Genomic DNA, 25,231 nt, shown 5'->3' on the forward strand with positions numbered 1-25,231 from the left:
TCCAGCCGGCTTCGGGAGCCTACCTCCTTTTTTTGGACTTGGCTTGTTGTCAAAACCATAGGGTACAGTGACTGCATGGACTTCAAAGGAAGGACACCAAATGTGATTTGGCCCAGGCAGTTATGACCATTTATTGCTAGCATCTTTCTTAGATACTGCTGCCAAGGGTTAAAATGTTTACATGCCCCCTGATTTTAAATGGACTGGGTTGCATGTCAAATGCCAACGGGAGAGACAGCTGGAGTATCTAAACCAAGAGCTTTGATCTTAGTATCTGTAAAAAAGAGGTCATTTGGTCTCCCCAGGAAGCACAGACATTTAGAAGGTCCCTGTACAACTCATGCAAGTATTTTATTAACAACAATTTCTATTCACATGTAGGTAGGTTGTATTACTACTTACTAAATGCATCCTATATGTATATATATGCATATATATGTATGAATAGCTGTATGTCTGTATATATACATGTATATATGCATTCGCATATACTTGAAGTTGAGCGCTTGTGTGAGTACGTGTGCTTTCTAATATCTTATATGCATACTAATCTATTTACCTTATTTACAAAAAACATATCCGCGCAGTAAGCACGATGTTTGTCTTGCAGTCAGAGTTTGCGGCAACAACCTGAACCCTCCCTGCCGAGCGTATGCGATTCTTTGAGTAACACTATAATTGCAATAAGGCTATACAGCATTTTCAAGAAGATGCAGGCATGAAAACACAGGCTTCATTGTGCTGTAATCATGTCTGACATTGATTCAGAAGAGAGGAATTCTAAAATACGATAGTGCACAGGGGAAATATTTCTATTCTTTTAGTGGAGGATTTTGTGGTTAGTTCACAATGCAATTAAAATAGCCACCAGATGTTTATGACTTCAGGCAGCAGTTAGCTTTAGTGTCCCTGATCGCTGTCCTTTGCTCCTGTGTCAGAATAAATAAATATTTTTCAGTGCTGGAGAAAAAAAAAAATACACTTAATTTTTAAACATACCGGGGGGGGTGGTATGTATTTCCATTTGCCAGAGCTCGTGTTGTTTTATGACAGGCTTGTAAGAAATGATAATCTTAACGTTAAAATAATATCTCTCTCCAGGATGAAATAAACATATTTATTTAAATGTGGGAAGTCTACAGTATCTTGTCATTAAAGTGAAGTGATTTGTGAGAAGTAATATTAAAAAAGAATGTGGCTTTTCCAGAGTATGTCATAAACATGGAAAGATACTCTTTTTTTCCCATTGAATAATAGGATTATTAATATGCAATTTATTTTTAAAGACACATTTAAAGAAAGCCTGCTGTGCTTCTATTTTGGTAATTTTCCTTAGAGTCTATTATTCTTATTTGTTTCAGGGCTATTAATTTTGAGGCCACATTATATTCAAATTATCTTTGATTACTAGGCTCAATAAGCGATAATAGTTTACATTTCATCACCCAAAAGGAAGCTAATGAATTTAGTTGCACACTAATATTTTGAGAAGGAAATTATTTGAGATGAAACAGTTGAAAAAGAGGTGCAAAAAGTTACAGTGAGCTGCCCAGCGCTTTATAGAAAGCAGTGGGGGAGCTCAAAGGGGAAAAAAAAACCACAGCACTCAGGTGTCCTAATTTAAAATGCTACATTTCAGACACTCAGACATGTCTGAGATAGCATGTTGATAAAGTAATTGAGAGGTTAAGTGAAAGATTAAGTAGTCTAAGAAGTATCTCAGACAATGCGGGAATATGTGAGAGAAATGTGTATGTGTGGGTACGTTACACTTTTAAATAGCTAAGTGACAGTACGTCCTCCAGAAATAAAATACTGATGTTTAAAAAGAAAAACACACAGCGAAAAGACATGAAGGGATAGCATGTGAGTTGCCATTATTTGGGTGTGTTGACAAAGTTTATGAAGATCTATGTCAATGCACAGAAACTGGCAGTTTCTTGCCTAAACCTGGCGCTGTCATGAATTCATGTGAACAGGGACTCCTCCGGGCGTTTAGAAAGAAAGAAGCAAAAGGATGTGAATTTGCTTGGCTATGCCAAGCTCTGTGGAGATGCTCAGTGTCTCCTGCACACCAGAGCCCCTCAGGGCACCCAGAGGTGATCCCTGGAGCATGGAGCCACCCCGATTACTGCTCTGCTCAGAAAAACATGCAAAATTGTGCTCACTGCATTCTGGCCATGATGCTTAAACATGTCAGTAAATCTCTGGTGTCAAAGAAGAGATGGGTTTCTTGCTCAGTTTGCTACTTTTTGCTTAGGCACAACATCTATTTGGGGGGATATTTTGGATTCTGAAGTAGCTTTTTGTGTCCTATTTTGCAGCCTCACAGTGCAAGTGCCATCAGCAAACACTGACCCCATGGGGCTGTCCCAGGTCCCCCCCCAGAATTCCCCAGCCCTTCCCCAGGTGTTCATTAAAATCTGAGAGCTGCTGCAAAGCATTTCAGCTCAGACTAACAGGCATTTTTCCCACCAAAAGGCTGCTGCTTTCCACGTTCCCATCTAGCTCTGCTTCCATTGCATCTGTTAGTGCCGGGAGCTGTGGCTCTGGGTGCATGCACCAGCCCCAGCCCGACAGCGCTCGCACGGCGATGGCACATCAAAGCCTGCAACTCCATCCAAAGGCACATTCATCATTAACTCCTCCGTGCTGCTATTACAGCAGTCACTCGGATCGGTGTGGGGGTGAGGGAGAAAGTGTTTTAATTTTAATTTTAATTATTTTGTTTTAATTCAGCATGCTGCAGTTTTGGGATGTGCAAGTCACAGGGGATTTGTACAGGGTTTGCTGCTGGTGTTGCTTCAGCACATTTACATCTCATCCCTCCTGCCCCGCTGTAATGGGGGGTGAGTGGAAAGGATTACCACGGGTCAACTAGTTAATGCTGATCACCCCATAGCCAGAAAACTGTATTTTTCTAGAGTACTAGTGAGTAACATTTACTCAGATCAGGGCATGATGCCAAAACTGAGACCAGTCGGTCAAGAGCAGGTCACATTTATGTCCTGTGGTGGGCTGCCCAGGTTAACGTAAAGGATTTTTTTGCTGTGTCTCTAATCCCGGTAACTCAGTTTAAATCCTGAATGAGCAGGGGTACCCCTAAGCACGGGGGTCTCTGACAGTATTATTTACAAAAAAACGATATTTGTTTAACCAGTCTTTTCTGGCTTAATAATAGTTCTCAGTAATAGAATGCAGGGGTTCTGTACAAATATATCAAAACATAATTCTCTGCCCCAAAATACGTTTCAGCCCAAAGGGTATAAGCTTTTTCCCAGCTGCCACTGTTCTCCCCCATCCAACCATCATTTTTATGATCTTTCATTTTTAATCTGTGGTAGATATTAGCCAGAGTCTAAAATCAGTGTCAGTCAATTTGGGAACATTTTCCAGTCTGTGCTGAGGAATTGTCCCATGGCTGCTGCTGTACCTTTTTCCTTGCATAATCACCCTATGCATGTCTGATTCTTCCATAGCTAGGAAGAAGTACAATAGGTCCCTTGTTGCATTTTTGATTAATTTCCAGCATGAATTACTTTTTGTGATCGAGAGCTGCACAGGAGAATTACGTGCCTTGTTTAAACGCTAGTATTTCCTTCTGTCATTTCTCAGTTTGTTATCTTACCTGTGCTACAAGAAGTTCCTTATTGTTTTATTATAAGCAGTTAAATGGTAACACCTGATTTCACAGCCCGAGGTTGTTCACTGCTTAGTCTGTTTTTATCATGTCCTTCCTTCTCTCTGACCTTTCGGCTTATGCTTTTCAGCCTCACTTCAGATGTAGGGTCTGGATCTTGCAGACACTCACCCACTCAGATATTCCCACTGGGTCAATGGGACTGTTCAGATGTGCAAAGTAACTCAAGTGCTTGAACATTCGGAGGACCAGGGCATGAAACTGAGTGTATACCAACCAAGCAGGCTCCAGAAAAGCTTTTCGGAGCTGCAACGTCTTCAGCGTGCTAAAATTCACAAAATGCAAGGCAGATGTGTGCTGATGAGGAAATTGTGTTGGCTACGAGATAAGAAAGCTCCAGTAACTCCTGACCCTCCCTTTGATGTTCACCATGCAAAGCTGCGCTGGAAACAGGGTCACCCAATGCAAAATAACAAATAAGCGGGGAGCTAGAATGCAATTAGGCAGTATTCAGCAAGGGTTTGACTAAAGCACAGTTTCGCCCTGCTGGAACTGGTGGAAGGCTGTTTGTGTAACAGCCTCCCTGTTGCCCAGAAACAGCACACGAGACTACTGAGCATCTGCAGAAGCTCAGATCTGGTTTGTTTGGCTTGGACGTGCACTAAGACTGACTTTAAATGTTACTTCAGCTTTGTGGCAGTGATTGCCCTTGTACTTTTACAAGCTATGCCTGGATGTGGGATGTTAATTGTTGTTAATGAGCCTGTCCACCTGGGTAAGCTCTGCAGGGCAAAGCTCACAGAACATAATTGCTCCATGTTGCCTTCACCATCCCCCCTGCTGATCCTGTTGTCTTTTGCATTTAAGAGCAACACCACCGAATCTGCTCCTTCAGATCCTGGAGCTTTTTTCTCCATCCAGGACAGTAGCCAACTCCTGCTCCTCTTTCAGCCCCAGTCCCCTGTGATTTTTGGGGTGGAGAACTGCCAAGCTTCAGGTCTTGCAAGTATCTTTGGCGCAGGGAACGGACACTGGTGGGTACAGCGTTATGGGAGAGTTTACATACTGAGCTGGAGCTCTGTATACCTATGCAATTTAATCCATGGTCTAGCTGAGAGTGCTGGTGTACCAAGCTGCTTCATCCCAATGGCATTTTTTTGTGCATTGACAGTTTCTGTTCCATTTTCTTCAAGTAGTGGAGATGTCCTGGTGTTATTCATATTCATATGGTTGGACTTGATGATCTTATGGGTCTCTTCTAACCTAAATGATTCTATTGTTTCTATAAAAAAAAAAAAAAAGGCATTGGGATTTTGGAGTCATGGTTGACATGGGGTTCCCTGCCCATAGCAGGGGGCTTGGAACTAGATGATCTTTAAGGTCTCTTCCAACTCAAACCATTCTACGATTCTGTGACTACCCTAGATGTGCACATCTTCTTGTGTAAAATACAGAGGACAACATAATTAATACACATGGTATCACTCCCCAGACTGCTCCAGCTGGCTCTTGGAAGTCAACACATGGCTGTATTATGCCACAAGATCCTTAAAATCATCCAGCACTAGCAGGACCAAATAACTGATGGGTCCTTCAGCAAGAAGTAAATGTTATTAAGACCTCTGCCCATACTGCCTGTGCTCTGAGAAACAATTCAGCTGGACAACTTCATGCCCCCTGTTCTGAGATAATTCTTTTACTGTTATTTAAAATTAACTTTTTCAGCCTGGGCACAAGAAATCAAAATTTGTCTGATGGACAGTCAGGTCTGCCCATTCTTGGTCTCATGGGATCTCATGTTCTCAGGTCCAACATCTTTATCTCACTGGTGGAACAATTATTTCAGCTCATTCTCCCTTCAGGGTCAGAGACGGTGGTGCTCTGTCCCTTGTCTCTTCTCACCTTTTGGGATGGGATTCACCTCCTTTATCTGCAGCTTTTTCTACCAAGCTAGTTCTCAGCTGTATTAGATGCCAGGACCTCTTCCTAGGCTAAGAGAGGTTTGCAGGCGGTCATTGCATCTGGGATGGGATGGGGACCTGCTGCTCCTTTTGGCCACATTCAAACAGCCCTGAATTAAAATAAAATAAAATAAGTAAAATAAAATAAAATTTAAAATTAAAAAATGAAATAAAATAAAATAAAATAAAATATAATAAAATAAACCCCTCATAGTTTAAAGACAGGCAAGATCACATTGCATATTATTAAAGCTACTTCTGTTTTACTGCTCTTTATGCAGGTAACCATGCTACTCAGACTTTGTCACCTCAGTGCCTGGAATTAATAACCTCAGACACATATAGTCACAGTGTCAATTGGCCTCTTTTTGGTTCATATGACACAGTCTTGGCAAAAAAAAAACAGGTGAAAGTCACCTCTGTCTGATGTTACTCTTGCTGTAAAAGGGCAGGCTCTGTACAGTGACCAACACATGCTTTAAAGCTTTTAAAATGTTTTCTCATTACTATGCTACTGCTGGGTTCAAAGCAAATTCAGCTGAAGTGGGATGTAAGTATTGAACTGACATAGTTCCATTTTGTTGAGAAATACCACATTACCTGGTAGAGTTTAAAAAATATATATTAAAAAAATGTATTTTTTATAGAGAAAGGCTGCATACTTATCTGCATAACAGAGTTGTGGTGGTGGTTACTCATATTAGTTGCACTAAAATTACTATTTCCCTACCAGGTCATTCTCATTTTGAATTCCAACTCAAATATCTGATCACATTTTTGCAAGTTCCGATCACAACAATTCAGAAGAATAATTGTTTTGAATTGTGTAAGGCAACGACTGTTCTCCAGCACAAGAAAATATGAAAACTGTTCTGATATCTGCTTGTGGATAAAATTTATTTCAACAGTCATGAGGAATCTATTCCTCTTCTCATCAGGACCAAAATCTGAAAGAAACACTAAAAATTACAATATTAGCTCCTGTGTATAAAATTCCTTCCCTTGCTGCAGAGAAGTTTTGCATATCAAACTAGATCTCTTTTCAACTTACATTTGTTGTGTTTTTTTTTACCATGAGATTAAGGTATAACTTCTCAATTTGGCTTCTTAAAGACACACTGAGGGTTGAATTATGTATTTTTATTTTTATATTTATTTATACATAAAACAATAAAGGCAATATTTGGAAGAGGCAATGTAAAAAAAGGCCCAGCTAAGGTTTATGTATTGGACTGTTGAATGTAATAATTGTCTTACTCACATACTAAATTTATTCCCTTGAAAGGAAAAAAAAAAAATCAGGATACTTACAAAATGTGAGCCTGCTCTAAGTTAAAAGTTAGGGAGGTGAATTACAAAATTACAGGTAGAATCAATTTGATATTGGATAGTTATATGTTCCCATGACTTTTAATAAGCAGGAAGAGAAATTAAAACATGCCAGAATTATTATACAGTCTTACCTTAACTGCCAGAAAATTGTCATTGCAAACTGAAGTTTATTCCTACATATAATATATAACAATATTATTTATAGTGTATACAGTTGTATAATAAAACTATGTAAAAATATTCTAATTAGCAATGGTAATAGATAATTATAAGAATTCCATTTAAAATGTTATGTTTATATTTTTTCAATTGTTATTTTTAAGAATGTATTACTGAAATACTGTTTTGATTACAATACTAAAATATAATTGTAATTATATGACATTATTTTTCAAAATACTTTGAAACATTCTATTCATATTATTAATGTCCTCTTCGATACTGAAGGATAGGTTAGATATTTTTAATGGTCTATGCTTAATGAATGTTTTTATGTCTAGGTCATATTACATTTTTTTTCTTAAAAAAAAAAAAAAATCCTTTCTGGAATTCTAGGAAGGAAGTTTAAGGAAGTTTTCTTTATTTTGCAACATACTGTTACCTTCACTGAATATGCAGTGCTCTACATGGGCTGGCATAATCTGATTGTATGTCGTGCAAGTGCTTCCTGGAATTTTTGCATAAGAAAAATACCTCCGGTACAGCTGTAGTCTTTTTCAGCAGAAGATCTATTTATTTATCTTTATTTTTATTTATTTCCATATTCTGTGTTAAAATCAGTGGAAATATCCACACACATCTTTCTGTTCTTCCACACTGATATAGACAAAGGAAGTGTCAAAAGAAGACATAATAATTCAGAAAAGGTTAAATTAAAAATCAATAGCATAATGCTAGGTCTGTTTTCTTTTATACTGTTAATGTGATTTTAAAAAGAGTCAAAATATGTTTAAAGGATTGTGATAAAAGCTGTTACTGATCTTTTGACAAATGAAAATGATTATATACAGAGCTTTTGCTTTCATTTTTTCCCCCCCAAGTTGTTTGATTTTTAAAATTTGGTGCATAACTTCACCCACAAATTTAGTAATGTCACAGTTTTTGCCTTCTGAAAAAGAAATCCCATCCTTCATGCTGAATCCGTTATTTAAGATCCACTGCCTTCTATCCTTTTTTTCAAAGGGGTTTCATAAATACAGTATGTCTAACTACTAACAAGAATTACTAGAGCCTTTGGCTCCTCTTCAGTGAGCTCAAACACCAGTGATCGCCTTAAAGAAAACTAACCATTGAAACTTTCTTTAGAAAGAAACATGAAAGCTTTTGATTAAATAATGACTTTGGGTTTATTGAGGAAAAGAAATACTGGCTTTGTCCTTCCTCTTTGAGATCAGTTGCAATCATGGCAGCATTCATGTTTTCGTATTATTTCCACTCCCACTGTTCTGGACCACTCTGCCTGGATTTTGTCCGTTGTCATTTTAAGCTTGACTTGTAGAAGGTGAAGATCAATGTAAATAAATTCAAGGGCAAAAGTATGGGGTAGTGACATGTCCGCAAAACAAAAAATAAGACTCTACAACAGCTGTGTGGTATCAGTTTTGCTCGATGCTGCAAAGACCTGGGGCATTACGCAAGCTGACAAGAAAAGATTTGATGCATTTGATAGCAGGTGTTTAGGAGGGATCAGTAATGTCAAATGGCATCCCTATGTTGGGAACATCGAGTTTCAGGAGAGAACAAGAAAGGAGAATATTATGGACTTCCTAACAAGGGAGTGACTTTGAAGGTCTGACCACCTCGTGAGTGAGGCTGGATGGTACGAGAAGGTCTTGTGGGCTGGGTTTGCTTCTTCTGGTTTCCCAGCCCATCCTGAGACTCAACAAGGGGTTGGAGAAGTCGGTAGAAATCTCTTCTAGGCTTTGACTTTTCAACCTGTTTGCTAAGGATGGCAAGGCCTTGGGGCAAGGGCTGTTGGTTTACTTTTACAGACTGGAGGATGTGGTTGGTACTCACTGACCTGGCTGGGAGAGACGGGGAGGGAAAGAGGCAAATGGGAAAGTGAAAATGAAAGATGTCTTCTTGCAAGTCACTGCCCTCCAGCAAAAGTATTCATGTGAATCAAGGATTTCCAAAGCAGGCCTCTAAGGCTTTGAAATATAAACTTAGGCTATGCAGACAAAATGGGGTTTTGCAGACTCTGTAGAGCCAAAATCTACAGCAGTAGGCTCCACTGACTTCAGTGAACCTTGCATAGATGTGAGTAAGAGCATACAAGTCCCTTGTTGTTCACATTTTTCTCTCAGAAACAGCCTTTGTGCATATAGCTGAAGAGCATCTCTTAGAAAAACGTAGGCCAAGGAAGATAACTTAAAACAGATGGGAGCAAGAAATAATAAAGCCAGGTCATATGGATAGAGTGGACCTGTTTGAAGCAAGTGAAGCCAACTGTATTATGAAGTAGTAATGTGTGAAAGAAGCTGTACTAATGTGTGGACTATCTGCAAGTGGAATATTTGCATGATTGAATCAAGAAAAGGAAATGTACTCTATCCAAATGGTAATAAAAAACATATTTCAAAAAGATCCATGTTGAGTTCTTATATCAAATAATGTCAAAAATAGCTCACAATCCAAACCAGGATTTTACCTTTTTGTTATTCATTTTTAAAACTGCTGTTTGTTTTTCAAAATGTTCTCCTTCAATCTGCATCTAGTAGAGTCTATTTATATATATATATATTATTTTTTTTTCATAAAAAATCTCTTTAGGCTGCAGCAAAGTAGACAGTAACTGCAATCAATCATTTAAGACAAATAATCTGCCAAATTGCTCTGCCAGTATCATTGTTTTTGAGCTAGAATGTTTTCCCTTAGTTTTCCACCAAAAAAATAAAAAATAAAAATAGTATAACCTTCCAAAAATAGACATGTCTAAAGTGTAATACTTCTAGTGGTGAAAATGTTATCTCTCTGCAATACTGTATGGTGCACTTTAAAAGTCAGTGTAGGAACATGAACAGAATGCATTATAAAATTCATTTAAAACCAACGATACTTACCTCAAGCTATTTTCAGTTGAAATGTTTTCTTTAGCATTCAATAAGAGCAAGTGAAAATATTTACTCAGGCAGCTAACTGGCCTATCAACCATCCAACGTTCGGAAGATCTCATGACAGAGCAAACACTCACATGAGTGCAAGGGGAAAGACAGACTGCCTTTAGCAAGACAGCAGCATGCCAGGGCTCTGCAGAATGAGACCTGGGTAAGAGCAATGACATTTAGAAAATTACTATAGAAAACTGATAAGGGCATGATCCTTTTTTATGCTGAAGATCATGTATAATGCCCGTGCGCTGTGCCTCAGTACCTATTCATAAATATAGAACGGAAGCTCATGGCAAGATGCTGACAGATGCCACAGAGCAAGCAATAACCCCCCCCGCCGCAGGCAACCTTGTTCAGGCAGCTGGTTTGTACCTTGCGGCCTGGCACTGTGATGATATGGCTGACCATACATCCTGTGTAGCTCAGAAGGTGATGTAGCACTGGTGTAGGCCAGAAAGTTGGATGAAGAGATGATTTTTGAACGGCGTGGTTAACTCTTACTGCGTTAGGGCAGGGCACCGACAAAAACAAAAGCCACCCTTGTTCAAACAGTGTATGAGTCTATTCCACACGTAGGTGTCTGTGTGCATGTACATATAAACCCATATGAATAGAGATAAAGAGATAGTGTACCTTGGCTAAAAAGTGTTTTAGAGAAATTTATAAAGCAGGTTTTGATATCTAAAGAGAATTACTATTAAAATGTATCTTCTATGTGTGTCTAGCAAGGAACCGCACCTGAAACAAGAAGAATTAAGAGAGGCTCATTCCTTACATAGTAAGACCTGATCCTGGCCTGTTAAGGTCATTTGGTGCCTTTTCCACCAGAGCCCCTGGAGACAGGACCCCAGCCAGTAGGCTACTCAGTTGCGGCTAGGTAATGACACAGTTGGTGCATGGGCAGACAACAACACGTGGGTAATCAGGTATCACTTCACCACTCCTCCACCTCCAGCTTTTTCAGCAAGAGGAGCACATAAATGGATGCATCAAGGTTAAGCCCACTGTTTCCTATCTCATTCAATAGAGATGGCAGGTGTCTACTATTTGACCTGAACATCCTGGAAAAAGTGCGTGATTGTGGCTTATAGATGATTTCCTAAATATCCCTTCCTTAGAAAAGATGAAGACACAGTTTGCCTAGAGGGTTTATCTGGATCTTCTGCCTTTTAGTGAGGATCAAGGATCTTCTCTCAATTCTAGTAGTCATAAGGCCAAATCATCGTGCTAGTAGGAGGTGGCATCAAGATCTGAATGTATTTCTGATTATGTGCCAGGGTGTAATATGCCAGTAAAAAAGATAAGTAATGCTTGTTTGCAGTTTTGCTGTTTTAGCATGTTCATCATGCAATTTAATATTATCCTGTTTTAATATTATTATAAATAGATTGTAAGTGTGGAAGTGCTGTGCAATTGTCTCATGATATAGCCTTTATTTTTCCTGACCACTCTTCTCCTCCAAAGATTCTTATAAGTGCAAGAGCACCTCTGGGAGGGAAAAGAAAAAAAAAAAAAAAAAGAAAAAAAAAAAGCCTCTCCATGCAAAAGCATAGAATGATATAGAATGATAGATGATAGCAACTCTTTGTGGGAAACATCTCTGATTACATAGCATTTCTTACAGATGTAATGCACTATTTTGTTTAGGTTTTTGTGATATTCCAGATCACAGGAGGAACATGGCATAGAAGTTAAGTGGTAGAGTTTCAAGTGAAGGTGTAATCCTGAAGGTGAGAAAAGTCTGAGCATCTTGGCCACAGCCAGCTGTTTCCCAGCCTCTAACTGAGAATGACTCTCTGCTGAGTCTTCTGTTACCAGGTCAGAGTGCTGCTCAAGTCAATGACTGGCCTCATTCAGAGCAAAAGATTTCTGTGGCAAAAGGTTTACTGTGGCAAAAAGACCTTTAGAAGAGGTGTGTGGGTCTCCTCCATGTCTCAGAGTTCATGAACTTGGCAGAAATCAAGACAGGAAAAGACTAGAGCTAGATGATAACTTCTGGCTAAACGCTTGTATTTTTTTTTTTTTTGGTCAGATTAACACTGTTTTGTCCAAACAAAAAACCTTCCATGGGGACATGAAAATTTTGATTAACTTTTCAAAGACAATTATAGGAAACTTAAAATATATCTTTCCTCTATTGTGATAGGAAGAGGGGGGAAAGGAAACAGTCTAGCAAAAAGACATTCAGCTATATTCAAAAGGGGATGGCTCAGGTGATGGGCAATAGCATTTTTTACTGGAATTTCTATACGTGTTCTTTCAGTTCCTCCTAAGAGTGGAAACAGGGTCTGAAATGTCAGAATTTTCCATAGGATAGAAACTCAAAGGTTTGACCTGGTCCTGGGACAGAAATAAAAACAGCAAGTTGTGAGAAAGCAGAATGTAAACACTTAGGAAAAAATCAAGGAAATTCAGACCTCAACCAATTTCTAGCTGCAGGGGGAAAGCATGACAGGTCTAATTCAAGTGTGCACCTCCCAGAAGATGACACCTTTCATTCTTGCACTTACAAACCCTGCTGCTGGCTCAGAAGGACCAAAGTGACTCTGAGCTATCACAGCATTTGCAGGGAACAACTATGGGCATCAATCCCACAGGATTTATGGAAGGAGAAAAGACTGAAATTGTCAGTCTTCACACACACAGTGTACTTGGGTAAAATAAGAGCTGTTCCGTTGTAGCTGATGGCATTTTGATGGTAAAGGAACAGCAGTGGGTATATAAGTCATCCAAACAATACCTGGCTGAGCATCAAAGGCAGGTGAGGAGGGGACAGGAAAGGCGAGGTTGGCAACATGAGACACAAACTTTTGAAGTCTGAACAAGGGGAGTTTCCTTTGTTCCCAAGAAAAATCTGGCCAATCACTACAGCTCCTATGAATTTTAGTGGTGGATTCACAGATTCCCTGCCCCAGGGCAAGTTTTTTATAAGGTGATCAGGAGAAAAAGTGTGGTTATTCCTTCACACTGGAGGTTACGTTTCTCAGCCTTTCTCATTTGTCCAGCCCTTAGAGCCTGTTCTGGAGGAGTGTATGTGTTGGTCTTAAAATTCACCTTAAATATATACATCCTGGTGTTTGGCACAGGGGTTGGTCTGCTCCTTATGTAACAAAGGGAGTTTCGCCACGTGCTTCAGGCCATATGCTAAGCTCTGCTTAAAATCCCACACTGCTAATACAACATCCTGTGGCAGGTGGTATTTTTTTTTCCATTTGATTGTTCTTAGCTATGTTTTATGTTCATTCAGAAAGATTAGATGAGGGGGATGTTGGAGAGGGAGGGCAAAATCACTGCTTCCCTTCAGGAGCTTCAGGTTGGTGGGAGCAAAAAGTGCCCAGGACCTCTGGACATGAAACCTGGGGAGGACTGGAGAGCTGTGGGCTGTGACAAGGGCATGTAGGACACGGCAAACAGCCGGTGCTCAGAGGGGATGGAAAGAACTTCCCAGGGCGCAGAGGTACCGGCCAGCACCTGGTCCTGCTCAGAAAAGGCCTAGGTTATCTGCAACCCAACCTGACCCAAGGAAGAAGGGCAGTGAAGGAGGAAACCTTGCTATTTCTTTTTTGTCTTCTTTAGTCACACTGAGTTTTCTTTGCTTTGAAGTTATTTTCTTTAATTTGTGTTCAAACTACATCTGTTGTTTTCAGGTTTGGAAGCTTTTCGGCCTTCCTTGGGACCCACCTTAGCAGCAGGTGTAGGCCCCTCTACCTCCAAACCACCGCCATTTTGGGATTCTTCTTGCATATATGTTGGACCCTCTCACATTTAATAATTCTAATTCTCTATTCATGAGATTTTTCTTGCAGGCCTGATCCTCTTCACCTTCAAAGCGAAACTCAGGGGAAACCAATATTTCCAGATCAGTCTGTACAAAAAAAAAAAAAAGTTTTTTTTTAAAATAAGTTATTATATAATATATTATATAAGTTATTTTTATTAATAACATAAGTTATTTTTTTTGGAGTTCATGTCATTTTTCACTGAAGCACTGTGGGTAGGTTTCACCATGATGGGACTCACCATGTAGCAGGAACAACTTGTATAGCACACAGCTTTGTTTCCTAAGCACACATTTCTGCTCAGAAGACTCTTCCAGGGACAAAACTCCAGTGCTAGTTAGAAGCTTAGCTGCTCTCATTGCTGCAGCCTCTGAGTGCCTAACGTGACATCGTCCTCCACTTAGGACACTGCTGGTGTTCCTATTCCACAGAGAGGTAATGGGATCTAAGTCCGTATTGCTTTTCAGGCAAAGGCAGAAACCCAAACTTGTGTTCAAATTTGCATTTTAACAACACAACATGTACCTAAGTCTGTGCTCTGGTGGGAGAGAGGATTTAGAGCCTGCAGGACTCCTGAGTCTGCAGAAACCTTTCCCTGAGCCTGGCTGGATGAGCATTTCACCACATGTAAGTGATTTGTAAAGCACAAGACTCAAAATAAAGGTTGCCTGTCCTGAGAATTCACAGTCTAAATAATTCAGCAGTTGCAAGGGGGGTGTTGTTTTTAGTGAAATCCAAGGTGGCAGCATCTTTGGAACGCGGCTCTTGTTTGTACAACAGAGCTTTTACACCAACATTTGTACGGCTCAGCTTCTCCTCTTAAGCTTTTAAGACCCCAGCCTGCTTTAGGGTGATTTAAAGGGCATCAGTGATTTTACTCACCGAGTGTCTTCTGCTGCGTTCACAAGTGCCCGGTTGTGACCTCTGGGTAAGGTGTAGATGGCAGAAGGGGCAAGAGGTTTTTATCAGCTGGGCTTTGGGCTGGGCACATAGCAAGTGGTATGAATAATGCAGGCAGCTAAAGGAGTGACTCGAAAACTGTGCCTCCTCGTCATGCATTCTGCTTATGCCCCTTCCCTTACACAAATGGCTATTTTAGGAATGCTTAGCAGAGCTCAAAAATATTTAATTAGGACTATTTTTTTTACCCTCCTTCTAATAATGGGCTTTAATATGTTTGGTCTGTCACAGGCCTTCCCTCTGACCAAAAATAGCCCTCTTGGTTCATAAGAACATTACAACTTTAAATTCTGATAACTTGAGAGCTAGGAATGAGCATCGAGTATCTAAAAATGTCCCTTTTCTGCAACACTAAGAAGCGAGGGCTAAATCTGGATATGAAGCTATGGCATTTTTTACTATAAACAAATGCTGCCAGTGACTGAGTACTTTGATCTGCTGGACCACGAGCCAGAGTAGATTTGTAGGGAAATATTCCAATGCCAAAGCACTGGGGAGTGGGGAAGAGACAGGGCTTAACAGGGAGCATGCAGATTGCCAGATCAACAAATCAGTGGATGGACTGCACATGAAGCTAGGAAGGAAAGTGTGCTTAAGTCACTTACTACAGTTCTAGGAAGTGTGCTTTGCAGCTTTTATGCACCCCCTTCAAAAACGTGTATAAATTTATACGTACATATACACGAAAACATGCACAATGCCCTCCTGCTTGCATTGCCAAGACTGCCTTGCAAGCACAACTTCTTGGAGATTTATAAATAAATATACCTGACTGTTTTATCTACTAGATCTCAGAGCCTACAGAGGAAAATCACCCTCACCGGTGCTTGCATGATTAGCACAATGGCACCCTCTGTTGCCCTGCACGCCTCCTTCTGTGGCTGCTCCCAAGTGGATATATTAACTCCTGAAATCATCCACCTTCTCCAAATCTCTCCTCTTCCTGCCTGGCTTCCTTGTTTGTTTGGAGTTATCCTCTGTAATTTCCCTTTGTAATAAAATCCATCTTGTTCTTTTTGTATTGGGTGGAGAAGGCAAACTGTGGTTTTAGTGAGCAAGAGGAAGCATCGAGAGGCTCTGTCACTACTCTCACGTCGTGAATAGTGGCCTCCTGTCCCCATTTTGTCCTCCCTGACACAGCCAGTGACAGCTTCTTGCAACAGTTCTATTAAACACTGAGCTCAGTCCTGCAAAACAGTAGTCATTTCCAAAAGATGCTGCGTGAGACCGGGCAGGGCACTCAGCATTTCCTGGAAAGCAATTAGTCTTGATGAGATTGGGTTGCCCAACTCTCATGTCACTAATTAAATCACAACTTTTCTTTCCTTTGGTAAAACAAAAGCTTGATTCATGAATTAAAATACATGGTGAATCTGATTTTGACTCTGATCCTCTGTATGTTCGTAATTAAACAACCAGCTCCTTTTATGAATTGAAATAAAACTTCTGGGGCATGGCAAATTTTCACTCCTAATAATCATGTTCGCTTGTATCCATGTGACTACACTTTAATTGCTCATTAATACAGGCAGACTTAATGGGATGACACACAACTAGCTTCTTCTTTTTGGACTTCTGTAACAACGACTTCTTTTTGTCTGGTAAGGAAACCAGACATTTCTCAGAATCAATCAACTTTTCCTGTGCCTTACTCTCATGCCCTGCTGTAAAGAATAGTAAAATTATCTTGCTCTAATGTTATTATTAAGGACTGGTTTTACTGTGATGGCATTAGAAGAATTAGATACATACTTTCCACTCGTACTGATTTGACAATGTCTATCTTCCCCATATGCAGTCTGAAAAAACTATTTGATGCTGTACTTAGAACTGATCACTTAGAAATGATTACTCAGAGGTCATCAAAAGTTGTTAACATGAACAAATTGTCATAAAAACCGTGTTTTCTTCAGTACTGGTCATTTTTAGAAAAAAATGTTTAAACTGAAGCAGTCTTTTGAAATCTTGGTATAAAAGGGGAGGTGAAGAGAAATTCAGGGAGAAAGAAAAAACTGACGTCAGTGTCAGTATAAAAAAGTATTTAAGTACATCTGTTTGATAAACTCAAATGGTCTTTGAGTATATTTAAATAAAATGAAAACAGAGTTGGAGATCTTTGACCGCATATATATGTTCTGTTTTACGCAGCCTCACCTACCGTGCCAATGGCTTACAGTCAGGTTTGAATTTGCATGCACATCATCAGTTTGCAGACTCTACACCACATTTGGTTGGTTTGATACCAAAAAGATTTTGTCAAGAAGTCAAACTGAATATTATCTCAGGCTCCATAAAAACGAGCATGTTTGACAGTTGTGGGAAAGAAGGGGGTTCAAGCTGTATCTATTGTTTGTGCAGAAATATCTCATTTCAGAAGTTAAATTACTCGTAATGAATCCATGCTAATTTGTTATTTGAACCCCCCTGCAGTCCCATTTTCCCCTGATAGAGCTGGATGATGGGAAAAGGTAGGAATATTGCCGAAGTTTTTTGGCATAGTGTAGTTCTCTGCTGAAACAAATTCTGATTGCTACTGATCTAGATACATCTTTTCTTCTAAGATTAAACCTGCAAGCCTCAGAATTCAACACACAAGAGCAGATATTATCTGATTTTATGTTGATTTTGTTAGAAAAACAACTCAGTGTTAAAATGCCAAAGAAAAGTTTCATAGAATCATAGAATCATTAAGGTTGGAAAAGACCTCCAACATCATCTGGTCCAATCATCCCCCTACCACCGTTATCACCCACTAAACCATGTCCCTAAGTACCACATCCAACCTTTCCTTAAACACCCCAGGGACAGTTTCTCTGAAATGAAAAAACCAAAATATCAGTATTTTAAAAAATAGCACATTTCAACAGGATTGAAAGTGTTCCTCCCTTCTATTTTCTCAAAACTCAATGACCAGTTTGACCGAATTTCAATATTCTGGTGAAATACAGATCCACTAAAGTGATCCTGGCTGGCTAAGGCCAAATGTGTTACTTCTTTTGGGTTGAGGTTCCTATGAACCTACCAAAACTGGCTCAGTTTCCCATGAATGGAGGAATTATACCAGTAATGTCAAAAAATATCCACCCTAAATTGTCACTCTTATCCAGAAAGCCAGGACCATCTGGACATTAAAAGCAGACAAAATGAGATGTTAGGTAAGAGTGTGTGATAGAGTCAGAATTTAGTATATACAGCCTACTCAAGGGAGTAGGTTTGGTGGTCTCCAAAGTGCAGAGGTGAAGAAAAAGGTGGATCATCTGGAGACAAAGCTGCGTACTACATGTGAAGAACGCATAATGCATGGAAAAGCTAAGTGTTTTCTACAGGACATAACAGCTGCCCGCTGCTGTTTCTATTAACAAGGGCAAGGGGGTCTCAGAGTGGGTGAGAGGGAAGAGTGACTTTCTGTACTGTGTTGGGATAGGGGAAAGAACGGTCCTGCTTGGGGGAGGTGGACTTGCTGGGAAGGTTTGTTGCTGGAAGAGGAAGAAAAAGAAAAAGAGATGGAGGAGAAATGGGTTCAACAACAAAAAATGCTTATTCCCGGTGAAGTCACCTATATTTGTGTTTTGGTAGAATATCAGCCTTCAAGCAAAGACATCTTCATTCCCTTTTCCTTTCCTTCCCATTTCCTTGTACTATATGTTGCAGACTTGATGTGGCAGAAATGCCAATTTGCACTGGCTGTGAATCTCTTCTGTGGACCCTACTGCCTAGCTCATCACTTTAATTAAAATCTGAGTAGAGAGGCTCCATGCTACGTTAAAATGCAGTGCTGGAACAAAAGGTGAAAAATTAAACTGTGCATGTGCTCATTTCCAGCTGAGGAGGGGACAAGAGGAAAAGAAAACTGTCAGCATCTCTGGAGATGTGGTCCATTTCTACACAAGACCCAGGTACGATACATCAGGAAGTCAGAACAGGCCACAGTGTGCTTTCAGTCCTTAAAATAAAGACAGATTCATTAGGGGTGACTCCTGTTTTCCCACTAGTTCACAAATATTTTGTTTAGTTACACAAATTCCCTGCAAGTGACGGGCGTGCTGGCAGGTCAGGGGACCTGCTGTTGGGTTATATCACTGTTATGAGAGTCACGCTGCTAAGGAGCTTTGAGTTGTACCCCATACTGAGAATAGTCCAAATAATCTGTGACTCAAAGCATCTCTCATCAGGGATCACTGTGAACACAGGCAATTTCAGCTGACCCGACGAGCTAAACACAAACATGTCAAGACCTCAATAGCACCAGAACATTTGTTTTAAATATCCTGAGTGTGAAATCAGGGCCAATGGACAGCATCTATTCAGTAATCATTTTGCATGCCAGATGTTTCTTTCTCTAATTTTACTGCAGAGCACATAAAAATATGTGCTGGAATTAAAATGACGATTGGGAAGAGCACAATATCCAACCTCTGGTTTATTGCAGCAGCGTAAACTGGAGTAATTTCCAGGAAGAGAGACATTACACCAGATCCACATGGGTGTGAGTTATGAATCCAGCCCACTCTCTCAAGGGACGTATGTGTCTCGTGCAAACAAATAACATGATTTATGAGCCCGTTAAGTTTTGAGAGTGGTAGGGCAGGAGACAACTTAGACAAGGGTGTCTTCCAGAGGAAAAACAAAGTGCACCTCACTAGCCAAGGTACTGAGGCTAACCACAATCCTTACAAAGGTGTCACAAGTCCAGGGTAAGCTACAGTCTGCAGCAGACACCCAGAACTGTAAAACGGTAGCCAATATGAGGCATGGAGATGCATAAAGTAGATCTTGGTAAGGCTTTTAATCCATATGCCCTCCCCAGCTATATTTATACTGCACTATGGATATTTGTTCTTTACTATGAAACACTTTTTCAACAAGAAAATTCTCTCTATTTATTTTTTTTTACAGGAATTTTCACGTGTGATGAACACTCAAAATATGTGTTAAAGATAAGGCAAGCTGGATCCAAAGAGAGTTGTCTGGCTTGAAATGGGCTGCACTTGCTGAGATCTGTGCTCACAGCAAAGGTATTCTGCAAAGAAACAGAGCTGCAGGACTGTTCCTCTTGTACCAAAGTATCGAATGACACTTTTCAGGGCATTGCTGCTGTAATGCATTCTGTAAAGAAACTAAATCAGAAATAGAGATGACACAGCTCAAAAAGATAACCTGTCTTTCCCTCCACACTGTCAGTAGATACAGAGCAGGAATAATGCCAGATTAAAGCAAAGCAAATATTTGCAGTACGATATTCTATTCACCAGAAAATTCCTCAACTTTTTTATAGATCATTTTGGCTGATACAGCAATTCTTTAGCTACAAAGTTTTATCTGAGTGTTTTCAGAAGCACTACTGAATATGAGCTCAGAAGGACAGATGGAGACTTTCTTAAAAAAAAACAACAACAACAAAAAAACCACACCACATACACACCCTAATACCCAGATACAAACAGAGAGTTCCTTTTTCTATACATTTCCAAAAGTCTTTGTAGGTTTTTAGTCTGATGTGGGGGGATAAACAGATGGATTTCTAAATGCCAGAAGTATCCTCAACACAAAATCTCAGACCCCAGAGCTTTGCATACAATTCCTTCCTTTTTCAGCTCATTGGCCATAACCCTGAATGCACAACCCCGAAACACTGCAGGGAATTTAGATCTGAATTTGAAATGAAAGGAAGGTCCATCTGTTGAATACAGGCTTTTATTTACCAAAGGAAGCCAAACTCAAAGCACATCGTGTTGAATTTTGGTCATATATTCTACAAGATATGACTTCAAATGCAAGAAGGCATGGCATCTTAAGAAAAAAAAATCCATCTCTTTTTACCTCTTAAACAGAATTTCTTTTTTTTTTTTTTTTTTTCCCTAGGGTTTGCCCCCTTTACTGCTCAAAGAGTAGGCATTTACCTGGTAAATGAAAGACCTCTTCTTCTGGGTACAGTCCATTTTGGAAACCCTCACACTATTAAAAATTCTAATTACTGTTTGGAAGGGAATCCAAAATTTTCTAGGAATGCTTAAGCCTTTCAGGAGTGTTAAATTCTTCAGACTGAGCAGGGTCTGTCCAGTTTGCCTACTTGGTTATATACACGCACACTTCACCAAAGGAAAGCTAAACTAGAATTCAGGAGGACTCAACAGAAAATCCCACACATTGAGCTATCTTTATAAATACCTAAGGCACTAATTTGTAGGTTACCCCAGAATACAAATAGGGGAATGCATTGATTTATCCATATATGGTTAAGGGAAAAATACTTTTCCACAGTTCTGATTACTTTGATATAATATAGATTAATCCTAGCTTCTACAAAGCTGGTTTCACTGTCAGAGACTGTCAATAAAGTAGCTAAGATTAAGGCCCTTGCTCTGGATTTTAGCAGCACTTTAAAAAACAAGCATAAATGCTTCACTAATATTTAAGATGGGATTCATTGATGTGGCCGTGCTATTTAATACCCATAATCCGTAACCATCTTTTAAAAAATACCCATAATAAGCTTACTAGCTGCAGATGATCCTACACAACCCCATAAAGAATCCTAACATGAAAACTCAATCAGAACAAGCTAGTTTCTGTTCATTTATAATGTTGTTTCACAGTGAAGCTGGGCAACTATTTAAATAATCCCTGTACAACCTTCTTTTTTTTTTTTTGTTTTTTCTGACCTTCAATGGAGTAGAGCATAAAAGCTGGCAGTTGGTTTGGTATCTTTCTATGGCTCCTCAAAGCTCGTACTCATGTCTGTTTGCTCTTCAGAGCTACAGTTTTTACTCTTTTGCTGTCAGTTACAGCCGCTGAAACAATGCAGGTTTTGAAAAGTGCTGTGGAAAGTAGTAGATGGCAGAGCAGCCACATCTGTATCTTGCTGCACAAATGCAATATCTATTATTATCTATTAAAATAGCCCATTTAAAATAAACCATTGAATAAATCGATATATTATGTAATAAAATAGATAATATTATTATCTATTAAATAGTGCATCAGGGAAGGAATCTACATCTTTACCGTATTGGTGTTACTGTTGCAGTTTGATCTTTCTGGAAAAGAAGGAGGAATTGCATCTTTCCTAAGACAAAGAGCCCACCTGTATGGGGAAGTCACCATAGGCAGCTCCGTTGCTTTGGATGTGGGAAGAAAAAAACAGTCTGCAGTACCTGAGTCAGCAGGAAGATCTTAGCAGAGACAAGGGCTGGACACTTGCAAAAATTTTTGAGATTTTGGTCAAGAATTTCTGTGCAAATTTCTTCTTGGGTTTTCGTTGCTGAGACTCTCATTCTGAGGACTGTGTACCTGGCTTCCAGGCAAAACAAATAAAGTCAAAGAGCTGACCAGAACTACACCCTGAAAACAATCTGTTCATGACAGCTGTCCTGGACTATTGAATTCAGCGAGCTCTCTGATACTAATGGTAAGATTTCACAGTTATACTAAAAACATCTGAAAACCCTTCAGTTAGGTGTTGATAGCCAACAAAAGCTCTTTGATATAAACCACTGGATTAAAACTGTTTGCCCTTACTATTTAGTGAATCCCAAGCACAAATACAGGCTGGGTGGAGAATGTATTGAGGGCAACCCTGATGAGAAGAACCTGGGGGTCTTGGTTGAATAGAAGCTCAACTTGAGCTGGCAATGTGTGCTTGCAGCCCAGAAAGCCAACCGTGTCCTGGGCTGTATCAAAAGCAGTGTGGCAGCAGGGCGAGGGAGGGGATTGTCCCCCTCTGTTCTGCTCATATTGCATTTTTTTTCTACATAATCATACCCTCACAGAGTCCTCTTACAATTCTATCATTATATTCCTTTACGCAGGTGATGCAGAGCACAGTGCAAAGTTCACATAGCTGTCAAAATCCTAACTCCGGTATTTACTGACTTTCATGCTTCTTCTAGACAATGCTACAATTACATTAATGTCATTTTTGTCACTTAATACTGTTGCTAACCCTCATAATTGTTAAGGGACTGCACAGTGCAATTTAGCATAATTAAGACAATTATAGTTAAGCACCATGCGCCAACAGTCAGTAGCCAAAGCTATTGCCCAGTATAAAGAAACCTAAAGGCTCCATCGACTGCAATACAGTCCTCAGGCACCCCCAGGGTTTTGGTTGCAGGTTATCAGAAAGGTGCCTGTGTGGAAGACTTCTGCTTTGTCAGGCTACAGCAGATCTTCTGTCTTTTTGCCAGGTGGATGCTGTTGTTGAAGCAAGAGCGGGAACTGAGTCTATTTCCATCACCCCATCGGTAACCACTTGAGAACTTGACCTCCAAGGTTGTTATCCGAGCCGGGCTTGAGATCTCACCAGTGGAAGATACTTAACACTTCTCCTCTGCATTTTACGTCCATCTGAAATGTATTTAGCTAACTTTTGAGGTACCTTGCATGTAAAACCTTGAACCACAATTGTAAACTCTCCAGTTTCCCTTATTCATACAATATTTGATTTGGATGACATGTTTTTTACAATATTTATTTTCTGGCCCATTTTGAGACTCTTGTGTTAATGCCACAAGAACTCCAGTCTCCTGTATAATATTTCAGACATGGAGAAAAAAAATGAAGTGAAAAAAAAAAAAAAGGAAAATCCAACCGTCTGCATCCACTTAAACTACATTACAATAAAGCTCAGTAAAGATCTGATCAGCAGGTTTTTTTAGCCTGCTCTGATTTAATATGAAAGAAATTAGTGGAAAACCTAAAGGCTGAAAGGAAATTTTTTGCCACTGTTCAAAACAGGACATGAAACCTTTAACATAATATTTACACACATTATGTTAAATACTTTCTGCAAAGTTAAAATTTAGCACTGCCGGCTTCAGACAGACTGGGAAAGACATTTGTTTACACTTGATGAATCTGATTTTGAGAAGAAAAAGTTTTATTCTTTCTGTTCTTTCTATGTATGCACTAGCACTGACAGAACTATTGTGATTTAAAAATATGTAAATATGACCATTAAAGACTTCTAAACACTTACAAGACAAGAAACAATTTGTATTATGCTAGATAGTGTTTTCTTCTTGGCCTTCACAGTTGTTACGATTTATTATCTCTGCTGACCCACAAAGCTTTTGAGATTCTGAACGCATCACAGCATGACCTGAGTGTAGACTTTTTCATGATTTTTTGCTTATAGACTTGTTCACATAGTTTCCGACAAAATATTTTTTTACTTGGGGAGCAAGGTGTTTGCCAAGAAATACTAAATGGTCAGAAGTGACATTTTTACCAGAAAGCATTGACCATTTTGCCCCAGGGAAGTTTCAGGGTGCAGGATATAGTTTCTTTTCAAAATCAGAATGAGACTTTCTGGAGAACAGTCCATGCTCCCCAGCCCAACTCATTCACCAAGATTTGGAAGACAAAAGACCAGGCTTCTGCTCAGTCTGACCCAGAACAAGGACATGGCATTATAATCCCAGAGCTCTAAACTCTGAAAGTATGAAAGGCCAATATGATTTCAGCTTCATGAAGCATGAGGACATTTTGAAAAATCAAGGGAGCTTTCCTAAAATAAGAAAACAGCTTCCCACTGAGCTGTAATTAAACTCATGCCCAATCCCATAAACACATACTGTTTATTAAGGATGTTACTAAGTTGTGCCATAGCTCCCAGGCAGAGGTGAGAAAGAAGTCTTAACTCTCCATCTAGTTCTTTCATCTGAGATTTATCATCTACCAGATGACTCGGACCATTAGCACATCAAAGATCTCAAAACCTCCCTCATGAAAAAGCAAAACTTTTTTAACAGCCTGGTATTACAAAGATCATATATTTGTAGATTTTAAGATCATATGGAAACTTTGCAGTCACCTTCTCTGACATCTGCAGACCATAGCCCAGAGGAGGCTGCCCAGCAATTCCTAAATCAGTTCCAATAAATTGTGGTTGACTCAGGGCATCTTTCTCGGAAAGACATTCATTCTGATTTAAAGACTATAAGCAATAGAGAATCCACCACATTCCTTGGCAAGCTCCTAGTAGTAAAAAAAAAAAAAAAAAAAAAAAAATCTCACTAGCAGAAATGAGAGTTTTGGCTGGACTCACATTTAACCTGTATCTTAAATATTCACAAAAGATCAAATCATTATATATTCACAAAGCTCACTTACACCTCCCCAAAATCATAAACACCTAACGATAAATCACACAAGAAATTAAGTGAAGTATTCCTAGTTTTAAAAGATCTTTTTCAAGTCAGAGTTCAGTGCACAAATATCCCCACAGGGAGCAGGAGACTGTTCATCCAAGTCACATTCATTTATTCTTTCTGAAGCCTAAAATCTAAAGTTCAGAGGTAGCCTCTATTTAAAATACAAGAGCCAATCATGGCATAAAAAGTCTGCTCCTTTAGCCTTGCTACTCATGTAGGTCTTCTCCTGATGCCAGTAAGAGTGAGTTGTGAGTTGTGAGTTACAGTGACTCCATGAGTCAGAAATTGCTTGTAT

The 25,231-nt window shown here is 39.5% G+C and overlaps 1 long non-coding RNA gene across 1 annotated transcript; it reads left to right on the forward strand.

Annotated features, from left to right (window-relative positions):
* Nucleotides 1-225: 225 nt before the first annotated feature.
* Nucleotides 226-23,465, forward strand: LOC136790628 (uncharacterized). Its single transcript, XR_010830920.1, has 5 exons — nucleotides 226-381; nucleotides 18,605-18,678; nucleotides 19,679-19,797; nucleotides 21,810-22,190; nucleotides 22,969-23,465. It is a non-coding gene; the product is annotated as an uncharacterized lncRNA (long non-coding RNA).
* The last annotated feature ends 1,766 nt before the right edge of the window (nucleotides 23,466-25,231 follow it).

This window comes from Anser cygnoides, chromosome 4 (assembly GCF_040182565.1).
Source record: "Anser cygnoides isolate HZ-2024a breed goose chromosome 4, Taihu_goose_T2T_genome, whole genome shotgun sequence".
Lineage (NCBI taxonomy): Eukaryota > Metazoa > Chordata > Aves > Anseriformes > Anatidae > Anser > Anser cygnoides.